Source organism: Natator depressus, chromosome 6 (assembly GCF_965152275.1).
Source record: "Natator depressus isolate rNatDep1 chromosome 6, rNatDep2.hap1, whole genome shotgun sequence".
Lineage (NCBI taxonomy): Eukaryota > Metazoa > Chordata > Testudines > Cheloniidae > Natator > Natator depressus.
Window position 1 is genome coordinate 89,438,064 of NC_134239.1, and position 13,240 is coordinate 89,451,303.

General features: G+C 45.1%; 1 long non-coding RNA gene across 1 annotated transcript in view; it reads right to left on the reverse strand.

Moving 5' to 3' along the window:
• Window positions 1-2,216: 2,216 nt before the first annotated feature.
• The window catches only part of LOC141989380 (uncharacterized), a 29,511-nt gene continuing 18,487 nt past the window's right edge, over window positions 2,217-13,240 (reverse strand). The window contains exons 2-3 of the long non-coding RNA XR_012639974.1: window positions 4,191-4,360; window positions 2,217-2,951 (exon numbers count right to left, since the gene is read on the reverse strand). This is a non-coding gene — a long non-coding RNA (uncharacterized LOC141989380). The remainder of the gene's footprint in view (window positions 2,952-4,190; window positions 4,361-13,240) is intronic.

Here is a 13,240-nt window from a genome sequence, read left to right on the forward strand (position 1 = left end):
TCCCCCACTGCAAGTTGAGCTTGGCAGAATTAGATTTATATTTTTTTATAATTTTGATGAATAATATCAATGTTTGTTTTTAAGCTTTTTTATTATGGATTTAAACGTTCACAGTTGCACAAAATTATGGGGTTTTAGCATTTTTTCAATGTCTTTTTAAATTTTCATATGTCCAGGAAATTATGGGGAGGTGCAGACAATAATTATTTAATGACAGTAAATGTTGAGATTCAAAAAGTTGAAGCTTATAACTATTAAAACACAAATTGCCAACATCACATCAAAATATACCAAGTAAATATCCCTAAATCAAACTCTATGTTCTCAAGTAGCTTTCTTCTTACTTTGCCTCTCTGTACATTTCTGTTGTTATTGATGGAAACATTTTTCCATGGTTTTATATGTGTATGCTGAAACTGATGTTTACTGACATTTACCAATAAAAATCTAATTGTTCCAAATCTAATTATAGTGGATCTGCTTTCAAGAGAATGTATAAATACTGAAAGCAAGGTGCTGTAGGAAGAAGAGTTTGAAGTAACCATGACTCAAGTACTATCCATTTTTTAGACTAAATTTGACAAGCTCAAACAAGAAACACAAAATCATCCAATATTGTAAAAGTCTGAGACAAGTAATTCTAGATGGATGGCCAATAGAAAAAGTCCAGGCACCTCCAATCTCAGAGTCCTTTTGGAACTATAGAGATGTAATTGCTGCATATGATGAGATTCTGTACAAAGGACATTATGTTATAATACCGCACAGCATGGGGGATGAGAACACTAAACATAACCCAAAATGAGAAATGTAAAAACGAAGCCTGAGGTGTTGTATTCTGGCCGCATGAATGCAACAATTTAAGATAAGGTATCTGCAAATGAGATCTACAACAATAAAAACAGATACCATTGCAAAAGAACTGTATGAGATTCCTCGATTGCCTTTAGTCTGAGGTTGGAGTAGGCCTATTTAAATTAAGCAGGAAAGATTAGTTCTTATTAGTGGGCTATTAATTTTTTTAAAATTATCTGTTGCATACCATATTAAGTAACAATGTAACACCATATTGTAAAACACAGTTTGTTCACTATAGGATTGCAGATAGGTCAATACAACCTTAACTTTGCCTTGTCACAGGCTCTTCCAACTTCCTTTATAGTTAAAAATCACTGAAATCTTGTGGATGGATTACACTGGATAGTCTTTTTAAAAAAAATTTTTTTAGGATTAATATTTTTTTCCATTATTATACATAGCTGAAAGTTTCTTCTTCAGCATCAGGGGGTAGCCATGTTAGTCTGTATCCACAAAAACAACAAGGAGTCTGGTGGCACCTTAAAGACTAACAGATTTATTTGGGCATAAGCTTTCGTGGGTAAAACACCACTTGCATCTGAAGAAGTCGTGTTTTACCCATGAAAGCTTATGCCCAAATAAATCTGTTAGTCTTTAAGGTGCCACCAGACTCCTTGTTCTTCTTCAGCGGAAACCTTATGCTATGTAATGATATGATATCATGCAATTCTGATTAAGATATGACAGTGTTTGTGGAGCCAAATTAGACTAAACTGATTTTTAAAAGCACATTAGATTTTTAATTTTTTTTCACAGGAGTTGACCAAGGAGGCAGGAAACCCCTTCAGTTTTGTTTTTAGGATCACAGCCTGAAAGACTACAGCAAGTGCATTTAATGCCATTGTGTTGGAACAATCCTTGCTTTTGACTAGCCCAGTAACACCCAGACTGTTGGCTTTCATCATTTCTCAGGGCATCTCCTACCCTATTTTTGTGCAGTATTGCCATGCTCCTAGAATGATGCAGAGAAAGGCACTGATTGCAGGAATATGCACAGGAGGTAGAGGAAAAATCCACCAAATTCCAGAATACTAAACAAAATGTCCAGAGTGCCCAATTCTTTAGCTCGGAACAGGTGTGTCACTTTATTGTCCATATTTCTTAAAGGACCTATTTTTAATTAATTTTATTTCCTCTGCTAATTAACAGAGGCACTTTATCAATTCTCAGAAACTTTATTCTGTACCCAAAGAGTGAACGCTGTAATTTTGGGGAGGGTACATGCCATTTTTCATATATAATAAAGAAGTTGAATCCCTACTTTAAATACAAAACTTTGTAAATATGAAGTCACTACTTATGCCTTCAAAATAATATCCCCATATCACTCTGGGAACAAGATGTATTAAACTTACTGTATATGGAGTGCAAGGACACAGTATATTCAAAGGAATCTGCATGCCAGGGACGAACACAGATGCAGTAAATAGTACCAAGCTGAGCTTTACATAGAAGGCCACGCTGAATGGATCTATCCAGATTGCAGCCACATCTGTGCTACCCAAAAAAGCCTTGCTGGTTATTTGCAGACCTATATTAGGAACAGCTCTCTAACAACCTCCTAAGAGTGGGCAGCATCTAACTGGTGGGCTGCAGAAATACCCAGTACATTTAACAGCAGGGCAGTTGCATACTACCCAGCTGTAGGATGCTTGGCGGTAGAGGAGGAAATTAAATGGCATGTTTGTTGGATGTCATTTGCAAGCTGCATTCTGTGGTGACTTGAGTGTTAGATTATCAATATTCCCCCTTAGGAAAAGGGGAAGTTGGCCTAGTGTGGACTGAATCAGCAGGACACATTCATACCCTCTGCAGAGATCAATGTGCAAGAAAGCAGGAATGGGAAGCAGTGAATGAGCACTGGGAAGTCCCTTTTCTCCATAGGCACATGAGGGGTGCACTTGTCCCTGGCAGAAAGTCAGCATGGCACGTGGAGAGAGGGAGTATTAATAACCTTTCTAAAGAAAGACTTCTCTTGGGCTTGATGTCTCATCCAGACCACAGCAGATGTTGCGACTGTGCAAATGTGCAACTTCTGCATTCTGGAGTTCCCTAGGCAGGGACAGGCTCAGCAACTGGGCTGGGTTTAGGACCTGGAAGAGAGAAATAGAAGTCTCAGAGACACTGATTTTATCCATGTCAGTAAGTGGCAAAAAGGCATCCCTAATTGTAGCCATCAAAGACAAATGGCCCTGGCAAGGTCTAAAGCAGTGTTGAGAAGAATGCGGTTAACAGTTTCACACTCATTAATGTCTGATATGGATGCAGAGACGAAAGCAGCAGTAGCCTTGTAGCTGCAGTAAGGATGGAAACAAGGGTGTAGGCATGGATAAGCAGGTGAAGCAGTGGAGGCACGTTTGCCCTGCCGTGGGACTAAGAGGAGCTGATTAAGTATGAAGAAATAGGAGCAGCATGGAAGGTAGTTTTGCTCTGCAGTGGAAATGGAAAGGCTCCAGAGACCCTCCTTAATGTCAGCTGGGCATGGGGAACAGGTGCCTGTTGCCTGCGTACTGGGGAGGGTGATGAAGTTCATTTCGGGGCCAGCTTTGTACCTGAGTCAGCTCTGAGTCAGCAAGGCAGCTTTGGGGCTGGGGGAATTCTAGGGGGCTGTTAAGGCTGAAATCCCCTTGGATGTCAGACTAGACAGGGTGCTCTTCCCTCTGACCTCGCTGGAAGCCTCTGCTTCCTCTTTGTGCAGGGAGCTCCAGCTGTCAGTGCAGGTTATTTCTGGGTGTAGGGACAATTGTGAATGAGCAACGTTTGAGGCACTCCTGTTGCCAAAATCCCCATTAGACCACAGGAGTGCCAGGGCTCCTTTCCACTGTTCAAGGGAAGAGTATTCATTCCTGAGATCTTCCTAATGAATTAAATGTCCTGAGGGAGCCTGGCCCCAGTGCAAAGCTCATATGTGTACCCTGCTCCCCAAGGGCATTCTCGGGGAGACTCCCAGCCACTAAACTGTAGCAGTGGTTGCAGATTAACTCTGCCCCCTGTCCATCTGACCAGCACAGATACCATTGACGTGCACAACCCCCTTGGACAATCCCAGAGGAATCCCAGCCTGAAATTTAGTTCCCACTAGGAATAGATAGTAATTATGCTGCTCTCCATAATAAGTGTTCATAATAGTCTCCATTCAATCATTACTTCTTCCAGCACTAACCGTTATTGTGCAGTTAATCCCCCAGGAGATGGACCAAGGAGCAGAGGTTCTGGGAGTCCAGGGTGTTTTCTAGTCCTCTCAAGCTTGCTGCTGGAGGCACAAAGGTTACAGGTCTTTGGAGCTGTGCTACCCTCACCTCAGTTGCAGCAGGTAGTTCAAAGCCTCTTACCTGCTTTCAGCTTCCCTTGACTAGGTCCCTTCATATAAAGCAATGATGGTGCTGCATGGTGAGGACGCAGTATAACCAGGCAGTGTGGATAGGACACAAGAGATTTGATGGAGATGGTGCACAGCTGGGATGTGAGGAGCCGTTACCCTCCTTCTGAAAGGATTTCCCCCCTGTAATGGAAGTGGGGATTTTAATAAAATGGGGAAATGCAGTATACGAGTCCCTAACAGCATGGTAACCTGAATAACCTGGGTAACTGGATGGTTCAGAACCTTCCCTCCCCAGTCTGCTGGCTCCTGTAACTCAGCTTTATTCAAATGCAGAATAGCATTCAGGCAGATGCCCTGCACTGGGCTCATTGTTAATGGAATCACATTATGTTAGGCTGCAGCACCTCTAGTTACTGTAGGTGGCAGCAGTTACGTTGCCTCAGGGCATCATGCAGTTTCCTACAACAACAGAAAGATCTGGACCTCAGAGTGAAATTATTTAAAGTCCTTTAATTCCCAGACACAACTTTTGGAGAAAGCTTCCCATGAGTATTGCCCCTGGGAACACATAACAACAACATATTTAACTTCAAATACCTACTGATGAACAGCCAACCCGTACACAGGAGAGAACAGAGAGAAGTAACAGCTGATACTCTTTCATGCTTATTATTACTATTACTATTATTTATTATTTGTATTACCATAGAGTAGTGATAGGCAATCTGCAGGCCGCATGCGACCCATCAGAATAATCCACTGGCGGGCCACCAGACAGTTTGTTTACATTTGCACAGCCGCCTGCAGCTCCCAGTGGCCGCAGTTCACCGTTCCCGGCCGATGGGAGCTGTGAGAAGCTATGGTCAGCATGTCCCTGCGGCCCGTGCTGCTTCCTGCAGCTTCCATTGGCCGGGAACAGTGAACCCTGGCCACTGGGAGCTGTGGACAGCCATGCAAATGTAAACAGACTGTCTGGTGGTCCGCCAGCGGATTACCCTGACAGGCTGCATGCTGCCCACAACTGCCATAGAGCGTAGGAGCCCTAGTCATGAACCAGGACCCCACTGAGCTAGGCACTTTACAAACTCATAACAGAAAGACCGTCCCTGCCCCAGAGAGCTCACAATCTAAGTATGAGACAAGAGACAACAGATGGATACCAACAGGGGAGTACAAGGAAACAATGAGACAATATTAATCAGCATGGCCGGCCGTGGTGTCAGTACACCAGTGCCCTAACCATTGTCAAATATTTTGTAGATATCACAGCAAAGGGGAGTTATAAGGAGGGATTTGAAGGTGGATAATGAGGTTTCTTTGTGGGTGTTTACAGGGAACTCCTCCGAAGTGTGAGGGGCAGCATGGGGGAAAGCATGAAGGTGCTTATTTGCAAACTGAACTCTTTTGAACTCTCATTATTTGCAAAATGATTAATCTTCATCATGGTTTGACACTTGGATTCCAAGGGGATGGTGCCTTAAAATACCATACATAGGTTAGTTAAGGACATGATAGGGAGAGATGGATCCTCACTAATGAATGGCCCCCAGAAGAAGTGTGTGACTCCCTCTGCCTTTGGCAAAGTGGAAACATTTTCCTTCTCTCCCATTTCCAGGCAGCCAGGGTGGCTTCAGGACAGGGTTGAGCTCTGATGGATGTGGAGCACTCACCAGTCAAGCCTCAGTTGGCTATTTCTCACCTTTCCTTTTCTGGGCCACTAAGCCTCAGGGACTCATGGGGAGATGAACAGAGATTTCTTTCCTTCTCTTTGACTTTTCAAGTCCAGAGTGAGAAGCTGCTGCTGTGATTGCCTAGCTTTATTCTTGCTGTGCTGCTATTTATACCTCTGATTCTTGCCTAGAGCAACCAACTGAGTTCTGAGCCATCTCTCCAAGGCCAGAGGCTTCCAGCACTGTCACAAGGTGGGGGTGGATGGCAGAACCCCCGCGGATGGAGGCATAAATTATTTTCATTAATGGATACACGTGTCTCAGACCAGAAAAGCATTTTTAAACCTTACATCCCTTTTTTGCGTCTCTGTAACTAATAATTAGCACTTAGATTTTCCCTAGGGCTTTTGTCCTTTTCAAAGTGCTTTACAAATATTAACTCCATCAGTCTTCACAAACTCCCATCTCAGCACCAGAACATGGGTGAAAAGCATTATCCTCAGGTAAGGAAAGGAAAACTAAGACACACACAGGGGAAAGGACTTGCCCAGGGTCACAGAGCAAGTAAGCATCAGAGCTGGGGTTATAACTTATTGCCTGGCTTCCTATCCCCTGTGCTCAGACCACTAGACCTGACAACTAAAGCTGAGGCCAAAATGTTCAGACTTGGAGCCTGAGGTTAGACACCTACATCAGGTTTAGGCACCTAAAATAAGATTTGACCTAATTTTTAGATGTATTGAGCGTTTCCATCTCCCATTGCAAGCAATGAGAGTTGTGTTCAGCACCTCTGAAAACTGAGCCAAAGCTCACCGAGGTGCCTCAATATGGGTGTAGGTGCCTACCGTGGGACTGTAAGTGTGACCATTGGCCTCAGCTCTGTTTGAGGGGGTTCAGCCTCCACATACAGCATTTTCTGATTCTGTTTTTCTGCCACTTTCAAAGAAACATGTAATTTGTGTTCCCACAAAGTTACAAGGATCTGGAGGGTGGAGGTGGGGTGTCACCACCAGCTCTGTGGGGCATCCCTCCAAGACACAACTACTGCAAGAATCACCTCTGCAGCACAACTGCTCTACAGGTCACCCCGCTGAAGCACGCCTGCTCTGAGGCTCATCTGCTCAAGGGATCACCCCTTGAGGCACACCGTCTGAGCTTCACCTGCTCCAAGGCTCACCAGGTGTCTCCGAAGCAGGCTTGCTGGAGTTCAGAGCAGTGGGTGATTAGCTGGGAAATGCCAGCTTGTGTGTGAATATGCAGGCTTCTTTTCCAAAAGGCAGGGGCTTGGTTTGGAACATTCTCTATGAGCATCTAACAACCGTGCTCCCAGCCCCCTCCCCTCACTCTCTTCTCCACCCCTGCCCCTCAGCTCACACACTATCCCTAGTGACAGATTCTGTTTGAAAGCTCTGGCAGCCTGTGCAGCTGATGGCAGAGCCCTGAGCCTGTCTCCCTCTGTCTCCCTGGAGTCCCTGTGTAGACGTAGGTGAACGTCACTGCCTGCTCTAATTTTATCCATGTTTGATGGAGGAGACTAACTGAGCAGCAGGGAGGCAGCTATTTTGGTTTTCTCTGTGGCTTTGGGTTATATAAAGCATTCTGCCATGACCTGCATTGCTTTGGAGCTCTCTCCCTCAGACACAGCATGTCATCAGCTCAGATTTTTACACCCTTAGCTCCTGGAGGCTAAGGTGTGTGTGCATTCATGGAGCCTGTGTCATGCAGGTGCGTTGTAACTATGTATGTGTATATGGGGCTTGGATGTCATTAGTGCATTATGTAGAAAGCACGTGAGCATTTGCAGAGGGACTCTGAGTCCTGTCCGTTTCTTGCATGTGCATTTTGTTTGTGTGTGTAGCATGTGTTTGTGGAGCTTTCGATCTTTTAACACCACCATATGGGAGTGTGTGGCCATGTGCCAGGCATAAATGAGTGCATGTATAACAGCACCACCCACAGATTGTCAGCAGGGATTGAATCCAGGACCTGAAGCACCAAAGAACAGACCTCTACACTACCACTTAAGCTAAAGAAGTAACTCCATTAACTGGCAGCAGTAGCAAGCCGTTATCCTCTATGTGGACTAGCTGCTATATGGAAATGAGACATATACTTTACAAGTGCATCTGTATGCATATGCTCATGAAGCTTGGATCCCGTTCATCAACTATATATGAACATGGGTGCTGCTCAGGTTCCACCCCTGGTACAGTCCAATCCTGTCCTAGCAAGGGTTCCAGTAAGTTCCCTGGAAGAACCATCTGTTCCTTCACAAGATATTTAAAGGTGCATGAGGCAACACAATATGGCCTGACTATTCTTAAAGGGACAGCACCCACAGCATCACCTTCCCCTCTCTCCTATAACTCAAAGGGAAATTTTGAAGAGAGAAGACACTTAGATTATCACCCCTTTATGAGAGACAGAAGAAAGAGAAATATTGGAGACCGAAATTATATAAGAAAAAATGGCAGGTGGAGAGAGAAGAGATAAAATGAGGGGAGCAGGAAGGAGAGATGAAGGAAAAAGTGATGGCAGCAGACCAGGGAATGGGGAAAGGAAGATGGGGATCAGAGTAAAGAGAAGGGAGGAAGAGCAGAGACATGGGAGCAGGGCAGGGTGCTCTCAGGCTGGGTTGGAAGCCCCTAATACATCCCATTAGCATAGGTGTAGTTAAGGTTACCAATTTGAGTTGGATGTATTCCTGGAGATTTCATCACATGACATAATCTTTAATTAGATTAATCTTTAATTCCTGGAGACTCCAGGCCAATCCTGGAGGGTTGGCAACCCTAGATGTAGCTTGACTTCTATATTTGGAGGGGCAGAGGCAATGCAGGTGGGGGCAGGTGGGGATCACATGCCCCCCAGAGGTGATGTAGGAGGGTTTGGGGGGTCGTGTGCCTCAAGGAGCAGCGGCAACACAGGGCGGGTCATTCAGGGTCACATTTCCTCCCAGATTTCTGCCTTCCATTTAGCACAGAGGTTTTCAAACTGTGCAGCATGCCGGGACATGCCATGTTGTTTGAAAACCATCGCCTCTTGCCAGGAGCCAGTGGATTGGATGGAACTGATGGGAGCCACCTGGCCTGCTCAGGCCCCTGGCTCTCCCCACTGTGGGAGCCGGGGTGCTGGCTGACTGCCCAGCAGCCCTCCCTGCCCTGCTCCCTGAGCCGGACTGCGTCTGCACGGCCAGCTGCTCCCCAGCCAAGAGCTCCAGGGCAGTCGTGAGTGAGCGCCTTGGGGAGCACCTCATGGCAGCCGGGCTGTACGGTCAGGGGCCAGCTCCAGGGTATGGGGCTCCTTTGGGGAAGAGGCAAGACTGTGTTAGGGGCACAGCGCTGTGCCCCCCAGCCTGCCTGGAGAGTGCTCAGCCATGCAGAGGCAGTTCAGCTCAGGGAACAGGGCAAGGAGAGCTGCTGGGCAGCCAGCCAGTGCCCTGGCTCTAGGGTGACCAGACAGCAAATGTGAATAATCAGGATGAGCGTGGGGGGTAATAGGAGCCTATATAAGAAAAAGATCCAAAAATCGGGACTGTCCCCATAAAATCAGGACATCTGGTCACCCTACCTGGCTCCCATGACGCGGAGAGCCATGGGCCTGAGTGGGCCAGGTGGCTCCCACCAGCTTCTGATCTGCTGGCTCCTGGCAGGAGGCAACGGTTTTCAAACAGTGGGGCACAACCGACTAGGGAAGAACACCTCAACAGCCCAACATTGTGGCATTTAATTTCAGAAAGGGGAACTATGCAAAAATGAGGAGGTTAGTTAAACAGAAGTTAAAAGGTACAGTGATTAGAGTGAAATCCCTGCAAGCTGCATGGACACTTTTCAAAGACACCATAATAGAGGCCCAACTTAAATGTATACCGCAAATTAAAAAACACAGTAAAAGAACTAAAAAAGAGCCACCGTGGCTTGACAATCATGTGAAAGAAGCAGTGAGAGATAAAAAGGCATCTTTTAAAAAGTGTAAGTCAAATCCTAGTGAGGTAAATAGAAAGGAGCGTAAACACTACCAAATAAAATGTAAAAATGTAATAAGAAAAGCCAAAAAGGAATCTGAAGAACAGCTAGCCAAAAACTCAAAAGGTAATAACAAAATGTTTTTTAAGTACATCAGAAGCAGGAAGCCTGCTAAACAACCAGTGGGGCCCCTGGACAATCAAGTACAAAAGGAACACTTAAAGACGATAAAGTAATCGCAGAGAAACTAAATGAATTCTTTGCTTCAGTCTTCACGGCTGAGGATGTTAGGGAGATTCCCAAACCTGAGCTGTCTTTTGTAGGTGACAAATCTGAGGAATTGTCACAGATTGAAATAAGAAAAGGAGTACTTGTGGCACCTTAGAGACTAACCAGTTTATTTGAGCATGAGCTTTCATGAGCTACAGCTCACTTCATGCATCCGATGAAGTGAGCTGTAGCTCACGAAAGCTCATGCTCAAATAAACTGGTTAGTCTCTAAGGTGCCACAAGTACTCCTTTTCTTTTTGCGAATACAGACTAACACGGCTGTTACTCTGAAACAGATTGAAATGTCACTAGAGGAGGTTTTGGAATGAATTGAGAAACTTAACAGTAACAAGTCACCGGGACCAGATGGCATTCATCCAAGAGTTCTGAAAGAACTCAAATGTGAAATTGCGGAACTATTAACTATGGTTTGTAACCTGTCCTTTAAATCAGCTACTGTACCCAATGACTGGAAGATAGCTAATGTAACGCCAATATTTAAGAAGGGCTCTAGAGGTGATCCTGGCAATAACAGACCGGTAAGTCTAACATCAGTACTGGGCAAATTAGTTGAAACAATAGTAAAGAATAAAATTGTCAGACACATAGAAGAACATAAATGGTTGCGCAAAAGTCAACATGGCTTCTGTAAAGGGAGATCATGTCTTACTAATCTATTAGAGTTCTTTGAGGGGGTCAACAAACATGCGGACAAAGGGCATCCAGTAGACACTGTACTTAGATTTCCAGAAAGCCTTTGACAAGGTCCCTCACCAAAGGCTCTTATGTAAATTAAGTTGTCATGGGATAAGAGGGAAGATCCTTTCATGGATTGAGAACTGGTTAAAAGACAGAGAACAAAGGGTAGGAATAAATGGTAAATTTTCAGAATGGAGAGGGGTAACTAGTGGTGTTCCCCAAGGATCAGTCCTAGGACCAATCCTATTCAACTTATTCATAAATGATCTGTAGAAAGGGGTAAACAGGGAGGTGGCAAAGTTTGCAGATGATACTAAACTGCTCAAGATAGTTAAGACCAAAGCAGACTGTGAAGAGCTTCAAAAAGATCTCACAAAACTAAGTGATTGGGCAACAAAATGGCAAATGAAATTTAATGTGGATAAATGTAAAGTAATGCACATTGGAAAAAATAACCCCAACTATACATACAATATGATGGGGGCTAATTTAGCTACAACTAATCAGGAGAAAGATCTTGGAGTCATCATGGATAGTTCTCTGAAGACGTCCACGCAGTGTGCAGCGGCAGTCAAAAAAGCAAAAGGGATGTTAGGAATCATTAAAAAAGGGATAGAGAATAAGAAGGAGAATATCTTATTGCCCTTATATAAATCCACGGTACGCTCACATCTTGAATATTGAGTACAGATGTGGTCCCTTCATCTCAAAAAAGATATACTGGCATTAGAAAAGGTTCAGAAAAGGGCAATTAAAATGTTTAGGGGTTTGGAACTGGTCCCATATGAGGAGAGATTAAAGAGGCTAGGACTTTTCAGCTTGGAAAAGAGGAGACTAAGGGGGGATATGATAGAAGTATATAAAATCATGAGTGGTGTGGAGAAAGTGAATAAGGAAAAGTTATTTACTTGTTCCCATAATATAAGAACTAGGGGCCACCAAATGAAATTAATGAGTAGCAGGTTTAAAACAAAAGGAAGTTCTTCTTCACTCAGCGCACAGTCAACCTGTGGAAATCCTTGCCTGAGGAGCTTGTGAAGGCTAGGACTATAACAGGGTTTAAAAGAGAACTGGATAAATTCATGGAGGTTAAGTCCATTAATGGCTATTAGCCAGGATGGGTAAGGAATGGTATCCCTAGCATCTGTTTGTCAGAGGGTGGAGATGGATGGCAGGAGAGAGATCACTAGATCATTACCTGTTAGGTTCACTCCCTCTGGGGCATCTGGCATTGGCCACTGTTGGTAGACAGGATACTGGACTGGATGGACCTTTGGTCTGACCCAGTATGGCCATTCTTATGTTCTTATGTACTCTCCCCTTTCCCTTCCCCACATTAAATCCAGCCCTGCACCCTACCCTGATGCCATCTCTCATCTCAAATGCTCCAGCACTTGCCTTCATTCCCAGGATGGGTAGCCGTCTCCTTGGCAGGAGCAAAGCTCTGAGTCGTGTGTCTCTCTTCTCTCATTTCTGAGCTCCCTTTCTCCTCGCCAAGTCTTCCTCGAGCCCTACGCCCTGAATCTGCTGCTTCACCACTGTAGCTTCCTACTGCGTAGCTCCCTAGGAGGCTCACATCCCAATCCCAGTCTGCTCAGATCATCTTCTCCCCTCACCACACACAAACACAATCACATTTCCTCTCTCATACACCCATACACCCCAATTCCTGACAGGGCTCCCACCTCCTGACCTTCAACAGCCACATATAGCACTTGGGTTCCTCGGTGTAGAAGAAGACACACCCCTTCTGAAAGAGCTGGCACACAGTCTGTGGTTCAGCTCCAAGAAAGGCACATGCATTCTCAGAGCTTCCTCTGGGCACATGCCTCCTCTGGGCACATGCATTCTCAGAGCCTCCCTCCCACTTCCTCTGGGCACATGCATTCTCAGAGCCTCCCTCCCACTTCCTGCTTCTCCTCATGGTCTGAATGCCCAGTGTACCCTCTGTTCTCTAAACTCCATAACAATAATTCTTCCATCTGGAAACCGCACCTTGCCCCCCACTGTCTCTTCTTACACCCCCGACTCACTCCTTCTGCTTGGCCAACTCCAACTGACCTCAGTTCACCCCTTCCTCCTCTGTCAGAAGCTGCCCCTTTGCACATAAAAAAAACAATTAATCTTGGGACTTTTCAAAGGTCCACAACCCTTGTGTGGGTTTGGACAAGCAACTTCATTTAGAAAAAAAACCATTAGCATCTTGAGGCTAAGCAGACATCACTCCTGAACCAACCAGTAGCATCTTGTGAGGACTGAGCCCCGGTCAGCTCATTGTGATCCACATTCCAATCTCAGCTAGACTTAGGGAAAAGTCTAGGGACAGACTGTCCAGGTGGGTTGCAAAGGAGGCACACAGCTGCATAGTGACGCCACTGCAGCCCTAATGATCTCTCAGCACTATGTCCAGCAGCCTAATATACACATCAATTAGAAAGGGCAACATGACAGAGCCC